This window comes from Oncorhynchus tshawytscha, linkage group LG33 (genome assembly GCF_018296145.1).
Source record: "Oncorhynchus tshawytscha isolate Ot180627B linkage group LG33, Otsh_v2.0, whole genome shotgun sequence".
Classification (NCBI taxonomy): domain Eukaryota; kingdom Metazoa; phylum Chordata; class Actinopteri; order Salmoniformes; family Salmonidae; genus Oncorhynchus; species Oncorhynchus tshawytscha.
In genome coordinates, this window is record NC_056461.1 from 8481609 (window position 1) to 8497389 (window position 15781).

The following is a 15781-nucleotide window of genomic DNA, read 5'->3' on the forward strand; positions in this document are numbered from 1 at the left end:
GAATTTAGGGGCCTTTTGTTAGTTTGCTTGCATTTTTATTAAGCATTTGTAGACAGCGCGTATTCCTTATATAGCACTACACAGCGCATACAGCGCTTATTCCTTATATAGCGCATACAGCGCGTATTCCTTATATAGCACTACACAGCGCATACAGCGCTTATTCCTTATATAGCGCATACAGCGCGTATTCCTTATATAGCACCACACTAACCTGTCTTCAGTGGAGTTTGCACACTATCGGACAGACCGATAGACAGTCAGATAGAATAGATTGTATGAGGTACCCCATAAATACATGTTATTGGGTTATTTTCCACTTTGGGATCTCTAATGTATGCTAGGAAAGTAGTTCAAATTTGGACATTATTGACAACACCAGGAAGTACAGCTTGTAACACCCTTCACAGTTCATCCATCACACTCCCGTGCACGCACACACAATGTACTGAATGTAAGGACCGCGTTTACTGTCTGTATCACATCTCTATCACTCCTTACAGTCCATTCATCACAGCCTAATAGCATTTACTGCTAATTATAAAACAGCCATTCCTACTGTAGCCAGCCAACATACAGTATCCCATCCCAAGGTTTCCTGTAAATGGACGCAGACAAAACATAAGTGTGCGTTTCTCTCTCGGCATTGCTTTCCTCTTATTTTAATCAACTGTACAACCTACTTAGACCAGGCCCAGTTACATCACTGCTTAGCCAGTCAGCCCCCCTCCTCCCACAACTCACACAGCAGGGCTCTCCCTCCCAACAAGATATGAAGGCAATTTCCCTGTTAGGTCACAGTTAAAAATGCATTGGACAACAACTATGAGTAATCAATGCCTATGAGAATGTTGCCAAAACACAAACAAACACAGGCTACTGTCTATTTCCAAATGATGCCGTGTTTTGGTCAGTCAGTCAGTAGAGATCTCTTTGTTTTATTTGGGACAGACCTACAGGTTTACAGTGTAGGCAAAAATAATTTGGAGTTCCTGCAATTGAGACGGAGGGTGGGGCGACAGAGGCAAGCAGGGAAGGGGGAGGTCTCCTTCAGAATCTCCCAGATCTGTAACCCCCCCACCCTCCAAAACACGCGCACACAACGCACACACTGCGCGGTGAGAAGTTTTTCGGGGAGGTCACAGACGCAGCCTGCAGGGAGTTAGAATTCGCTGTTCTGAAATATATTAATTGAATTTGCCAGCCACTTCACCTCACATGCTATTCACAAAATACAGAACATCTCTGCGTTGTTGACTTAAAAAAAAAATGTATATATAATTTCAGCAAAATATTAGGTTGCAGGCTTGTGCAAACGTTTTTTTCGCGATTTTTTTCCGATTGTTCCAAGACAATACAGAAAACTGTCGGAGTTCCGACGTTTTCTCCAGGCAGGAATAGGCACATTTGGACTAAACTAAAATGCTTCGAGATTTGCTGGTTTACTGAAACGGATAAACAACTAAATGCTGTTGTATTCGAACAGAAAGTCTTCGTTTTAAAACTTGTTGGAAGGTAGAAAGAGAGAGCGCACCATACTCCGCAGTCAACGTCCATTACGCGTGGCTTCGCCGCGCCACTCTATTTCAACTCGGAAAAATACCGATGTTTTTTCGGGAGTTGTAACTTGAAGGCATCAAAGGAATCGGACATTTAATTCCTATCCTACCTCCCCGATGGTAGTTGCACGAGGATCGGAAACGCAGGTGAGACACCAATGCAATCCAATAAATATCAAGACTGTAGTCACACAATGTTGCATGCAGCTTGCATTCTGTGGTCTGTAAACATTGGTACATTATTTTTCAGAATCATTGCTCTTTTGATAAAAACAATGCTACGTTTAAATTAAGTAGGTGTAGGGTACCTAGTCAAGCATGTTCATATAGATTTTAAATGCATAGCCTATATAAGAAAAAATGCCTATGGAACTTAGGAGCCCCTGCATGTGGTAGCCTATTGAATAACTATGTAACTGCAATAACCAAGGGTTTGTTTGGAATGAGTTGGATATCCGAGGGTTTCCTCTTGATTTATCAGTTAAACGAACGAACCCTTCACGAACTACAATGCTTCAAATGACTTACAACCATTAATCCACGTATCCTATGGCATGCACCCTTTATAGCCTTATAATGTCTTATAAAGGGCTTATGAAGGCGCCATTAATAATGTATAAGATGTACACAAAGGTGACCACATTTACAAACCAGAGGGTAGAGTCCAGTTCGCAAGACTTGACCAGCGTCTCTCTCTGAGGAACACAGCACAAGCAGTCAGTCACAGGTCACTGCTAACGCGGGGACATTGTGTCCGACAGACGTGGCTGTAAATGTGTCGGTGTGCGGTAAATGACGCTCGTGTCACGTCTGATGAGACCTGGCTGATGCGTGCAATCTTTGTTGACTCACCGCGCTTGACCGGTGACTCACTCGCGGAACCAACGGGCACCGGCTGACGACTATAATGGAATTGAATTAGTTCTATTGCCACATGATCCGTTGGCATTGAAAAAGTTATTGGACCCGTTTCCTGGACAGAGATTAAAGCTAGTCCTCGACTAAAAAGCACTTTCAATCGAGATCCTCCGTCAGAGCATTGTTAGGCCAGGACGAGGCTTAATCTCTGTCTGGGAAACCGGACCATTATGTTCAGAGGACAACTTTGGATGTTCATATCTGCACATATAGGGTAATATAGCCACACACACACACGCGATAATGATAATCATGGTGTGAGAGTTCAGTTTCAAGTGTATTTGCATAATGAATACATTGGAAATCTTACTCAACGGGGTAACAGTGGGAGACGGTGAATGTGTGTGTTAGACCTCCTGACTCATTTGTGAATGGAGCGAATTTGTAATTGCTGTTCTGTATCAGATGCCTCATTCAGGGAGGAGCAAGAGACAGATGGGTGAAGAGTAGAGAGAAAAAAAGAATAATATATATATATATATATATATATATATATAGAGAGAGAGAGAGAAGTGTATGGTAAGAGTGAGCTGTTATCCAGTGCCACTCTCAACATGTCCTCTTCTCTGTCTCCAGACATTATAATGGAATTCAACAATATGTTGAACATTTGAGTCATTTAGCAGACGCTCTTATCCAGAGTGATTTTAGTATTGAGTCCATACATTTTCAGACTTGTCCTCCTTGGGAATAACCTAGCGCTGCAAGTGCCATGCTCTACCAACTGAGCTACACGGGAGTAACTTAGCAAGGATTCAACTAAACGTTTGAACGTTTTATTAATTCGTCCAAGTTTATCATAAGACATGAACAGAATGCATGAGGGATTCGTATTTATTGCAACATTCTGAAGAGGCAACCAGAATCCCCGTCTATATACAGACCCTTCAGAAAATACCCCTTTTTCACATTTTCTCACAGCCTTATTCTACAATTGTTTAAATTCTATTGTTCCTCATCAATACCCTATAATGACAAAACAAAAACGTTTTTTTTGTTGTTGTTGAAATGTGAGCAAAAAACGGATACCTTACTTACATAAGCATTCAGTCTTTTTGCTATGAGAATTAACATTGAGCTCAGGTGCATCCTGTTTCCTTGATGTTTCTGCAACTTGATTGGAGTCCACCTGTGGTAAATTCAATTGATTCGACATGATCTGGAAAGACACACACCTGTCCATATAAGGCCCCACAGTTGACAGTGCATGTCAAAGCAAAAACCAACCCATGAGGCTGAAGGAGTTGTCCGTAGAGCACTGAGACAGGATTGTGTCGAGGCACAGATCTGGGGAAGGGTACCAAAACATTTCTGCAGCATTGAAGGTCCCAAAAACTGTGGCCTCCATTATTCTTAAATGGAAGATGTTTGGAGGCACCAAGACTCTTCCTAGAGCTGGCCGCCCGGCCAAACTGAGCAATCAGGGGAGACGTGCCTTGGTCAGCGAGGTGACCAAGAACCCGATGGTCACTCTGACAGAGCTTGAGAGTTCCTCTGTGGAGATGTGAGAACCTTCCAGAAGGACAACTATCACTGCAGCACTCCACCAATCAGGACTTTATGGTAGAGTGGCCAGACGGAAGCCACTCCTCAGTAAAAGGCATCCCGCTTTAAGTTTTCTAAAGAGTACCTAAAGACTCTCAGACCAGGAGAAACAAGATTCACTGCTCTGATAAAACCAAGGTTGAACTCTTTGGCCTGAATGCCAATCATCATGTCTGGAGGAAACCTGGCACCATCCCTATGGTGAAGCATGGTGGCAGCATCATGCTGTGGTGATGTTTTTCAGCAGCAGGGAGTGGGAGACTTGTCATGATCAAGGGAAAGATGAACGGAGAAATGTACAGAGGTCCTTGATGAAACCCTGCTCCAGAGCACTCAGGACCTGACTGGGGGGCGAACGTACACCTTCCAACACAATGACCCTAAGCACACAGCCAAGACAACGCAGGAGTGGCTTCGGGGCAAATCTCTGAATGTCCTTGAGTGGCCCAGCCAGAGCCCAGACTTGAACCTGATTGAACATCTCTGGAGAGTCCTGAAAATAGCTGTGCAGCGACGCTCCCCATCCAACCTGACAGAGCTTGAGAGGATCTGCAGAGAAAAATGGGAGAAACTCCCTAAATATAGGTGTGCCGAGCTTGTAGAGTCATACCCAAGAAGACTCGAGGCTGTAATCGCTGCCGAAGGTGCTTCAACAAAGTACTGATGAAGGGTCTGAATACTTATGGAAACATAATATTTCAGCTTTAAAGTTGTTATACATTTGCACAAATTTCTAAAAACCTGTTTTTGCTTTGATATTATGGGATATTGTGTGTAGATTGGTGGGGGAAATCATTTAGAATAATGCTGAAACATAACAAAATGTGGAAAAAGTCAAGGTTTCTGAATACTTTCCAAATGCACTGTAGGCTACATTAAGCTACAAAATAAACTTTCCAGTGACACTGACTCACCCAATGATGAAAATTATTCATAGGCCACTCACCAGTAATGCCCGATGCGCTCGTGCCAATATCTCAAGTGCTGTTTGCTCAGAATCGCTGAAAGTTGCTGAGAAAAAAATAGTTTGCTTCTACAGACAGATTAGTTCACTCTTTTCAGCATTAAGCATTTGCTTTCCAAATTGGAGGCCTGCATTTTTCTCACAATTGTTTTTATACATTTGTGAAAGGCAAACTGACAGCTGCAAACAACCATAGATATATGATCCATAGATGGGCAGTTCCCATTCAAGTCAGGACTGGCAGCCATTGTTAGTGTACTAATGAGTTTAACAGTTAGAGTGCCAGGGTTAGAGGTTCCAAAATCCTTCTATGGAATATATATTTGGCTCACGTGCTGTCCAAATTACGGCCTTCCCAGCTGTAAGTGCTTGTGATAAAACTAAGCCTACAGCTATTTGGTAGAAGCTGTTTAAAACAAATGATATTTAACCTTCATTTAATTAGCAAAAGGCCTCCTGCGGGGACGGGGGCCTGGGATTAAAAATTAAAAACAAATACAATATACATATAGGACAAAACACACATCACAACAAGAGAGACAACACTACATAAAGAGAGACCTAAGATGACAACATAGCATGGCAGCAACACATGAAAACACAGCATGGTACCAACACAACATAATAACAACATGTTAGCAACACAACATGGTAGCAGCACAAAACATGGTACAAACATTATTGGGCACAGACAACAGCACAAAGGGCAAGAAGGTAGAGGCACACAAAGCTGCCACAACTGTCAGTAGGAGTGTAAATGTGTTATTTATTTACTTATTTTTTCACCTTTATTTAACCGGGTAGGCCAGTTGAGATCAAGTTCTCATTTACAACTGCGACCTGGCCAAGATAATGCAAGACAGAGTTACACATGGGATAAACAAACGTATAGTCACTAACACAATAGAAAAATCTATATACAGTGTGTACAATTGTAGTAAGATTAGGGCGGTAAGGCAATAAATAGGCCATAGTGGCAAATTAATTACAATTTAGCATTAAAATTGGAGTCATAGATGTGCAAGCAGAGATACTGGGGTGCAAAAGAGCAAAAAATTATATGGGGATGAGGTAGTTGGGTTGTCATTTACAGATGGGTTGTGTACAGGTGCAGAGATCGGTAAGCTGCTCTGACAGCTGATGCTTTTAGTTCAAATCAAATCAAATTTTATTTGTCACATACACATGGTTAGCAGATGTTAATGCGAGTGTAGCGAAATGCTTGTGCTTCTAGTTCCGACAATGCAGTAATAACCCACAAGTAATCTAACAATTCCAAAACTACTGTCTTATACACAGTGTAAGGGGATAAAGAATATGTACATAAGGATATATGAATGAGTGATGGTACAGAGCAGCATAGGCAAGATACAGTAGCTGATATCGAGTACAGTATATACATATGAGATGAGTATGTAAACAAAGTTAGTGAGGGAGATATGTCTCCAGCTTCAGTGACTTTTGCAATTCATTCCAGTAATTTGCAGCAGAGAACTGTAAGGAAAGACGGCCAAAGGAAGTGTTGGCTTTGGGGATGACCAGTGAAATATACCTGCTGGAGCGTGTGCTACAGGTGGGTGTTGCTATGGTGACCAGTGAGCTAAGATAAGGTCCTTTACCTAGCAAAGACTTATACAGTGCCTTGCGAAAGTATTGAACTGCACTGTAAAAGCAACACAGCTCATCACCCTGAACACACCATCCCCACTGTCAAACATGGTGGTGGCAGCATCATGGTTTGGGCCTGCTTTTCTTCAGCAGGGACAGGGAAGATGGTTAAAATTGATGGGAAGATGGATGGAGCCAAATACAGGACCATTCTGGAAGAAAACCTGATGGAGTCTGCAAAAGACCTGAGACTGGGACGGAGATTTGTCTTCCAACAAGACAATGATCCAAAACATAAAGCAAAATCTACAATGGAATGGTTCAAAAATAAACATATCCAGGTGCTAGAATGGCCAAGTCAAAGTCCAGACCTGAATCCAATTGAGAATCTGTGGAAAGAACTGAAAACTGCTGTTCACAAATGCTCTCCATCCAACCTCACTGAGCTCGAGCTGTTTTGCAAGGAGGAATGGGAAAAAATTTCAGTCTCTCGATGTGCAAAACTGATAGAGACATACCCCAAGCGACTTACAGCTGTAATCGCAGCAAAAGGTGGCGCTACAAAGTTTTAACTTAAGGGGGCTGAATCATTTTGCACGCCCAATTTTTCAGTTTTTGATTTGTTCAAAAAGTTTGAAATATCCAATAAATGTCGTTCCACTTCATGATTGTGTCCCACTTGTTGTTGATTCTTCATAAAAAAATACAGTTTTATATCTTTATGTTTGAAGCCTGAAATGTGGCAAAAGGTCGCAAAGTTCAAGGGGCCGAATACTTTTGCAAGGCACTGTACATGTATTGTGTAACATAAAGTCCTATGAGTGTCAGCTGATGAAGGTCAAAGGTTAGTGATTCATTTTTTAGCTCTATTTCTGCTTTTTGTGACTCCTCTCTTTGGCTGGAAAAATGTCTGTTTTTTCTGTGACTATCGTTTGGTGTGCTTTCGTCGTAAAGCCTTTTTGAAATCGGACACGGTGGCTGGATTTACAACAAGTTTATCTTTTAAAATGGTGTAAAATACTTGTATGTTTGAGGAACTTCAATTATGGGATTTCTGTTTTTTTGTATTTGGCGCCCTGCAATTTCGCTGTTGGCGAGGTGGGACGCTATCGTCCCACATATCCCAGAGAGGTTAATCCAGCCGCTTTGTCAGATTTCAAAAAGGCTTTACGGTGAAAGCATACCATGCGATTATTTGAGGACAGCGCCCCACTTACAAAAGCAAACATTTTACAACCAAGTAAAGGAATTACAAAAGTCAGAAATAGCGATAAAATTAATCACTTACCTTTGAAGATCTTCATATGGTTGCAGTCACAAGAGTCTCAGCTACACAATAATTGTTTGTTTTGCTGGATAAAGTCCCTCTTTATATCCCAAAAACTCAGTTTTGTTGGTGCGTTTTGTTCAGTAATCCACTTGCTCAAAGAGTGTCAAAACATGCAGAGGAATGCATCCTAATAGTACCGGTAAAGTTCGTCGAAACATGTCAAATAATGTTTATAATTCATCTTCGGGATGTCAATTGTCTAAATAATCGATAATATTTCAACCAGACAATAGCCTATTCCATAGAAAGAATAAACAAAAAAAGCGCGCACTCGATCACGTGCGCAAACCAGCACTCCATGATTCTACAGTCCACTGAGAGAAAGGTCTCATTCTTCTTCACAAGCCTGAAACAATGTCTAAAGACTGTTGACATCTAGTGGAAGCCATAGGAACTGCATTCTGGGTCCTAACCATTAGATACTCTACAGGCATTCAATTGAAATTACCCACATCAAAAAAAAATGGATGGATTTTGCCACTGCCATGTCAGTTCTATTATACTCACAGACATTATGTTAACAGTTTTGGAAACTTGGGAGTATTTTCTATCAAAATCTACCAATTATATGCATATCCTAGCTTCTGGGCCTGAGTAACAGGCTGTTTACTTTGGGCATGCTTCTCATCCAGACGTCAAAGTACTGCCCCCAAGCCATAAGAAGTTAACAGAATGTGACTGGCAGAATAGGTGTTGAATGTAGAGGATGAGGGCTGCAGTGGATATCTCAGATAGGGGGGAGTGAGGCCTAAGAGGGTTTTATAAATAAGCATCAACCAGTGGGTCTTGCGACGGGTATACAGAGATGACCAGTTTACAGAGGAGTATAGAGTGCAGTGATGTGTCCTATAAGGAGCATTGGTGGGAAATTTGATGGCCGAATGGTAAAGGACATCTAGCCGCTCGAGAGCACCGTTACCTCCAGATCTATACATTTTGTCTCCGTAATCTAACATGGGTAGGATGGTCATCTGAATCAGGGTTAGTTTGGCAGCTGGGGTGAAAGAGGAGCGATTATGATAGAGGAAACCAAGCCTAGATTTAACTTTAGCCTGCAGCTTTGATATGTGCTGAGAGAAGGACAGTGCGCCATCTAGCCATACTCCCAAGTACTTGTATGAGGTGACTACCTCAAGCTCTAAACCCTCAACTGTGGGAAGAGGGGCATTCTTCTTACCGAACCACATGGCCTTTGTTTTGGAGGTGTTCAGAACAAGGTTAGGGGTAGAGAAAGATTGTTGGACACTAAGAAAACTTTGTTGTAGAGCATTTAACACAAAATCCGGGGAGGCGTCCAGCTGAATATAAGACCGTATCATCTGCATATAAATGGATGAGAGAGCTTTATACTGCCTATTTCCCACTGCTATGCTACCACCACACGTGCGCTACACAAACACCTGCCTCTTGCTAGGTACACTGGAACTAAAGAGTAACTACACACTAAACATCTACATAAAGTGGTCTCTTGATGTGGTTTAAGCATTGTTGTGGACTTAGAACATAACATTGATTTATTTTTTATTTTTTTATAATAATAAAAAAGTGTAATTTTGAGAGCGAAAACCTGAAGAAAAAAACAAACAAAACCTGGAAAAACTAAACGGAGAAAACAGAATTTGGGGAAAATAAAACTGATTTGATAATGGTAGCATATCCTTTAGTCATGGCTCCCCTTTACACATACACACCGCCATCTGTTTTCCAGTCTGCTGGTGGCGTGGGCCTCTACCGAGAAATGGTGTGTTACTATGACATAGTTACTATGACAGCGTTACGTTGACGGGTGGAACAGGCCGGATCTGAGGCAAAATGTGGTGTGTAGGTGAGGGCTTCCGGAATGGGAAATCTGGAGAGGTCACATCTGCTAGAAAGAGAGGGAGAATAAAAATATATTCTTACGAGAACTAGACTGTATCTAACTAAAGGGATGAGAGGGGAAAGAGAGTGGGGGGTGGGTTAGGGGTGAGGAGGAGATGAAGAACAGATGAGGGAAAGAGGGGGGTGTATGGGGGAGGAAGCAGGAAGGAAGATATTAGAGCGAATATGTGTGTGTGTGTGGGGAAGGCATGGGAGATAGATGGGAGTGGGGAGAAGTTTCCAATAGGTAGAGGCCCTCTCCTCGATAGAGCTCTAGTGTGATGCTCTATTCCTGGCCTAGCGGCTATACACCACCCTGGGTGTGTGTGTAGCTACTCTCAGACCATCAATTTAGAATCATATCAAACCTCCGGAGTCATTGTAACAGTCCATCGCTAAGCTATACACAGTACCAACATGCTGAGCCAATGGCGTTTAGTTCAACAGCATCTGCAGAATAATTATCACTGCTCTTAGCTATTTTTTACTTGTGAAGATCATAATTTATGGCCGTTGTCTTCCCTACTCTAGTTGAAAGCAATTCCCTTCGTATAAGAGTGTCTGTTAAATTGCTGAAATGTTCCTTTCGAATTTAAAGAAGCCACACAGCATGGCTAGAGCGGGGAGAAACCACTCTTATTTTTGTTCTAATTGTGTCTCTGGTGATTTTGTGGTGGTGGTGGTGTGATAACTACCACAGTGAGGTTTACAGAGCTGGGTGTGTTAGCTGTTAGCTTCTATGGCAGGGCTAATCAACCCTCCTGCTGAAGCGCTATGGCGGGGATTTGCATGTTTTTACTCCTACCATGCTCTGGGGTAGTGCTGGAGCAAAAGCCTGCATACTCAGAATGTTCTATATCTCTCTCTCTTACTCCCTCACTCTGTCTCAGCTTGGGTGTCTCTGTGCTGGGCTCTCCTGTCAGCTAGCCAGCAGTATGATGGAGACGCTACACCATAAAACTCATAAATCTGCAAACAGACTCATTCGTTTAAGAGAGTCTTTAATGTTTGTGTGGGGTTGAGTTATGGGCGGCATTAATGAAGGGCATTAATGATGTCTTCATAAACCTCCCGCTCTACTCTTCACCGTTACATACCTCCCTCTCTGGGTCACCATTCTCTCTCTCTCTCTCACACACACTGGCTGCCAGCTCCGAAGGACAGATCTTATTATGGAGTCGGACCCTCAGTAATGTCCACACACGCACCTTTCCTCACTGCCATCTACAGTAATGTCCAGGTCTAGTGTATCGTCAGGTTGTTCTGCCATAAAGCACGGAGGTTATGTGTTACAGAGTATTTTTTTTACAGCTCTCCTTTTTGTTAGTCTCTCACAGTGTGTGTTTGTGGGTTGGAACGGTCTCATCACACCTAAACACAAGATCCATCTTCCCAATGAGACTTTAACACTGTGACACTGACCGGCAGGCTGGAAGCAAATGGTGTTCTGTTCCCTGGCCAGGAGGTGTTTTGGATATGGGGTTATGCTGCGTTCACGTGCTAGTCGGAACTAGGAAACTGACATTTCTGACTTGCTGATTTGTTGAACGCGGCACGTGTATAACTTTAACCAGTTAGCTAGTCGGACATTTAAGAGTTTCCAAGTTCCGACTAGCACATGTACAGCGACAAAGGGGTTAAGGCCAGGACACTGTATGCAGTCGGAGCCGGCAGAGTGTTGCAGTGTCGTTTTACGTCACAAAATGGGTAGCTCCTTGTTGTGCGCACATACCTACTACAAACAAGTGCGCCACATTAAATTGGCAACACAACGTATACAATTGATGGGCAGTATTGAGAAAGCTTTGCAGTGGAAGTCCCGCCCCTGTGTCGACTTCACATGCTTTCTGGTATTTATAAACATGGAAGCAATGGACATGCTGCTACACTGCTATTCTACTCGCATGTTTGCTTTGATTTCGACATTCCTTATGCAAAATTAAATCTCCGTCCAATTTTGAGGATCGTCTGTCCGAGGAGGTGCGGTTGTATACGGACCATAACGCAAAGTCAACAGCTGGGGGGAGATAGCACAACATTTTAAAAATGTTTCTTTATTTAACTAGGCAAGTCGGTTAAGAACAAATTCTTATTTACAATGACAGCCTACCCCGACCAAACCCGGACGACGCTGGGCTAATTGCGCGAACGCCCTATGGAACTACCAATCACAGCCAGATGTGATACAGCCTGGATTCGAACTAGGGACTGTAGTGACACCTCTTGCACTGAGATACAGTGCCTTAAAATGCTGCGCCACTCGGGAGCATCGACATGGAGACAGATTCGGGACCCGGTATGTTCACAGTCTGATAAAGGAGGAAGAGACCAGGAATGGGACTGCGCCGATTGTCCTACAACTGGGTTGGCTTCCTGTTTATGTAAAACGTTGTCCGACAGACACCAATATACCAGATACAATATGTACGGTTGTGTTTGTGCGTGTTTGTGACCTAAAACAAGTTGTGTGCTCAAGACATTTGTAAAGATGTTGGCGTTTGACATGTTTTTTCTGTATAGTTTTTCCCCTTCTAATTCACAAGTTATGTTGGTAGGTCATTTACTGGGGGTATGTCGCGCGTTTTATCATTCACGTGTTAAGGTGTAGGTTAACTTACTGGTGGTTTGCCTTTGTGGATCTTGTCTTATTCCCCCATGTATTATGCACAATATTCCCACTGCACCTTTTGTTTGTCACGTCTTATTTGCACCTTGTGTTTTACATTGCGCTATTTTCCCCTTGTTACATTTTGTTACTGTAACCCATAATGACAAAGTGACAACGCGTTTTTAGAAATGTTTTTGCGTATTTACTGCATTTCATTTTCAATATCTCATTTCCGTAAGTATTCCCACCCCTGAGTCAATATAAGTCAGAATCCTCTTTGGCAGCGATTATAGCTGTGAGTCTCTAAGAGCTTTGCACACCTGAAAAACTCCCCAGTTGTTAACAATTACAAGCATACCCATAACTTGATGCAACCACAACTAGGCTTGAAAATATGGATAGTGGTACTCAGTAATGTGTTGTGTTGGATTTGCCCCAAACATAACACTTTGTATTCAGGGCATAAAGTTAATTGCTTTGCCATTTTTTCCCCCAGTATTAATTTAGAGCCTTGTTGCATGTTTTGGAATATTTGTATTCCGTACAGGCTTCGTTCTTTTCCCTCCGTCAATTAGGTTTGTATTGTGGAGTACCTACAATGTTGTTGATTCTTCCTTAGTTTTCTCCTACAACAGCCATTGAACTCTAACTATTTTAAAGTCACCCTTGGTTTCCTTCATCTCCAGCAACTGAGTTAGGAAGGAGGCCTGTATCTTTGTAGTGACTGGGTGTACTGATACACCATCCAAAGTGTATTTAATAACTTAGACGAGGTAGTCATTCAGAAATCACGTTGAACACTATTATTGCAGTCCATGCAACTTATTATGAGACTTGTTAAGCACAGTGTTACTCCTGAACTAAATTATTTAGGCTTGCCATAACAGGGGGGTTGAATATTTACTCAAGACATTTCAGATTTGGATTTTTAATTAGTTTGTCAAAAATTTCTAAAAACGTAATTCCACGTTGACATTATAGGGGTATTGTTTGTAGGCCAGTGACACTTTTTATATATATATATATCTATCAGGCTGTAACACAACAAAATGTGGAAAAAGTCAAGTGGTTTAAATAGTTTCTGAAGGCACCGTAGATGGGACGACAGACGGGGGTGTGTCCTTAATGTCTACAGCTAGACAGCCACTCTCACCCATAGCAGGAACATCCTCGTTGAAATGGTTGAAAGGCCACGACACGTAACAGAAGGTTTTCATGGCCATGTAGATTAGGCTATTGTTTACATCTGGACAGACATTCTCACCAGTGTACCAAAACAGGAAAGTCCCATTTAAAGGTTTACGTAACAGAAGGTTATACATGGCCATGTAGATGAGATTAATGTCTTGAGGGGGGCCTGTCCTTAATGTCAGACCGTACATGTTACAGAATCATGCTAAGCATTTTCCTTAGGAAAAATATACGACAAAAACAATGTGAGAATGAAGTGTCTGTCTTTTATGGATGTCTTTATTGTGAAATGTAAATTGATAGGAAACAAAGTTTCTCTCGTAATTAGTGTACGAATACTATAACTGTAGGCCCATTTTTCAGACTAGAGCCATTGATAACACTAAATAGGTTTTTGGCTGCCTCATCAAAAAAATATATGACAAACAAAACGAGGTCCTGTGTGGCTCAGTCGGTATACTATGGCGTTTGCAACGCAAGGTTTGGGGGTTTGATTCCCATGGGGACCAGTATGAAAATGTATGCACTCATTACTGTAAGTCGCTCTGGATAAGTGTCTGCTAAAGTGAAAAAAAACAAAATGTAGTCTTCATTGTGAATAGCAAAACCAGTGAAAACCAAGATATTTACAAAAAGTGTGAGGCTCACAAGTTCTTTTGAGTGGGGATCCTACTATGACAAAGTCATCACCCAGAGGAAAATAACATGTATGCATATGTTTACCAAACAACACTCCAACATTTACCATAGGGTGCCATGAATGATAGCAGCATCCTGGAAAGACACCAGACCAGTTGGTGTGAGGAAGTAGTCCTTGAGGTTGCAAGTCTAAAGCAACTCTAGTTGCCCTGTCCGCCAACATTTTTCTTGCGTCCAAGAAGCCAGTGTCCTCTGGTACCACCTGTCTCCACTCTCCTGGACGCAGGTCCGCGGTGGTTGTGGAGTAGTCATCAAACAGGGTGGATGTACTGTGTTGATTAATCAGTGTTGTCAATGTTTGTGGTGTGTAGGGTCACACAGGCCTTTACAATGGTCTCAGCTTTCTCTGGGGCAACCTCAAAGGCTCCTCTCAGGATCCTCCATATCACAGCAAGGATGGCATTGCACCGACAGGAATAAACATCTCTCCGGTAAGAAGAAGGGCGGGGGTGTATGTTTCATGATTAATTACTCATGGTGTAATTGTAACACCGTACAGGAATTCAAGTCCTTTTGTTCACCTGACTGAGAATTCCTCACAATCAAATGCCGGCCGTAATATTTCCCAAGAAAACAATCCTCGGTTATCGTCACAGCTGTGTATATCCCCCCGCAAGCGGATACCAAGATGACCATCAAGGCACTTCACTGGATTTGATGCAAACTGGAGAAACCATATATCCTAAGGATTTTAACAAAGCTAATTTGAGAACAAGGCTACCTGTGAGGACAGAGGCTGGGAGACAAGAAGCAAGTACAGGGACTGAACATTTAATAAATAACATGAAACAAACAGGGACAGCGTCTGGACAGGGGAAACAACAACAATAACACGGGGAACACACAGATAAAGGGGAGGCAATCAAATAAAGATGGGGTTCAGGTGAGTCCAATGATGCGCTGCTGCGTGTGATGGTGACCAGTGATGAAGGTCAGATGCGCATAACAATGGTGAAGGCAGTCTGGCATCCTCGAGTACCAGAGAGGGAGAGTGGGAGCAGGCGTGACACTACCTACAGTGAGGGAAAACAGTATTTGATCCCCTGCTGATTTTGTACGTTTGCCCACTGACAAATAAATGATCCGTCTATAATTGTAATGGTAGGTTTATTTGAACAGTGAAAGACAGAATAACAACAAAAAAATCCAGAAAAACGCATGTCAAACATGTTATAAATTGATTGGCATTTTAATGGGGGAAATAAGTATTTGACTCCTCTGCAAAACATGACTTAGTACTTGGTGGCAAAACCCCTGTTGGCAATCAGAGGTCAGACGTTTCTTGTAGTTGGCCACCAGGTTTGCACACATCTCAGGAGGGATTTTGTCCCACTCCTCTTTGCAGAACTTCTCCAAGTCATTAAGGTTTCGAGGCTGACGTTTGGCAACTTGAACCTTCAGCTCCCTCCACAGATTTTCTATGGGATTAAGGTCTGGAGACTGGCTATGCCACTCCAGGACCTTAATGTGCTTCTTCTTGAGCCACTCCTTTGTTGCCT

The 15781-nt window shown here is 42.4% G+C and overlaps 1 protein-coding gene across 2 annotated transcripts in view; it reads left to right on the forward strand.

The window, feature by feature from the left end:
- The first annotated feature begins 1110 nt into the window (after positions 1 to 1110).
- The window catches only part of fgfr1b (fibroblast growth factor receptor 1b), a 29933-nt gene continuing 15262 nt past the window's right edge, over positions 1111 to 15781 (forward strand). For both annotated transcript variants that reach the window (XM_024397168.2, XM_024397169.2), the window contains exon 1: positions 1111 to 1706. The gene's annotated coding sequence lies outside the window, so the exon portion shown is untranslated. The remainder of the gene's footprint in view (positions 1707 to 15781) is intronic.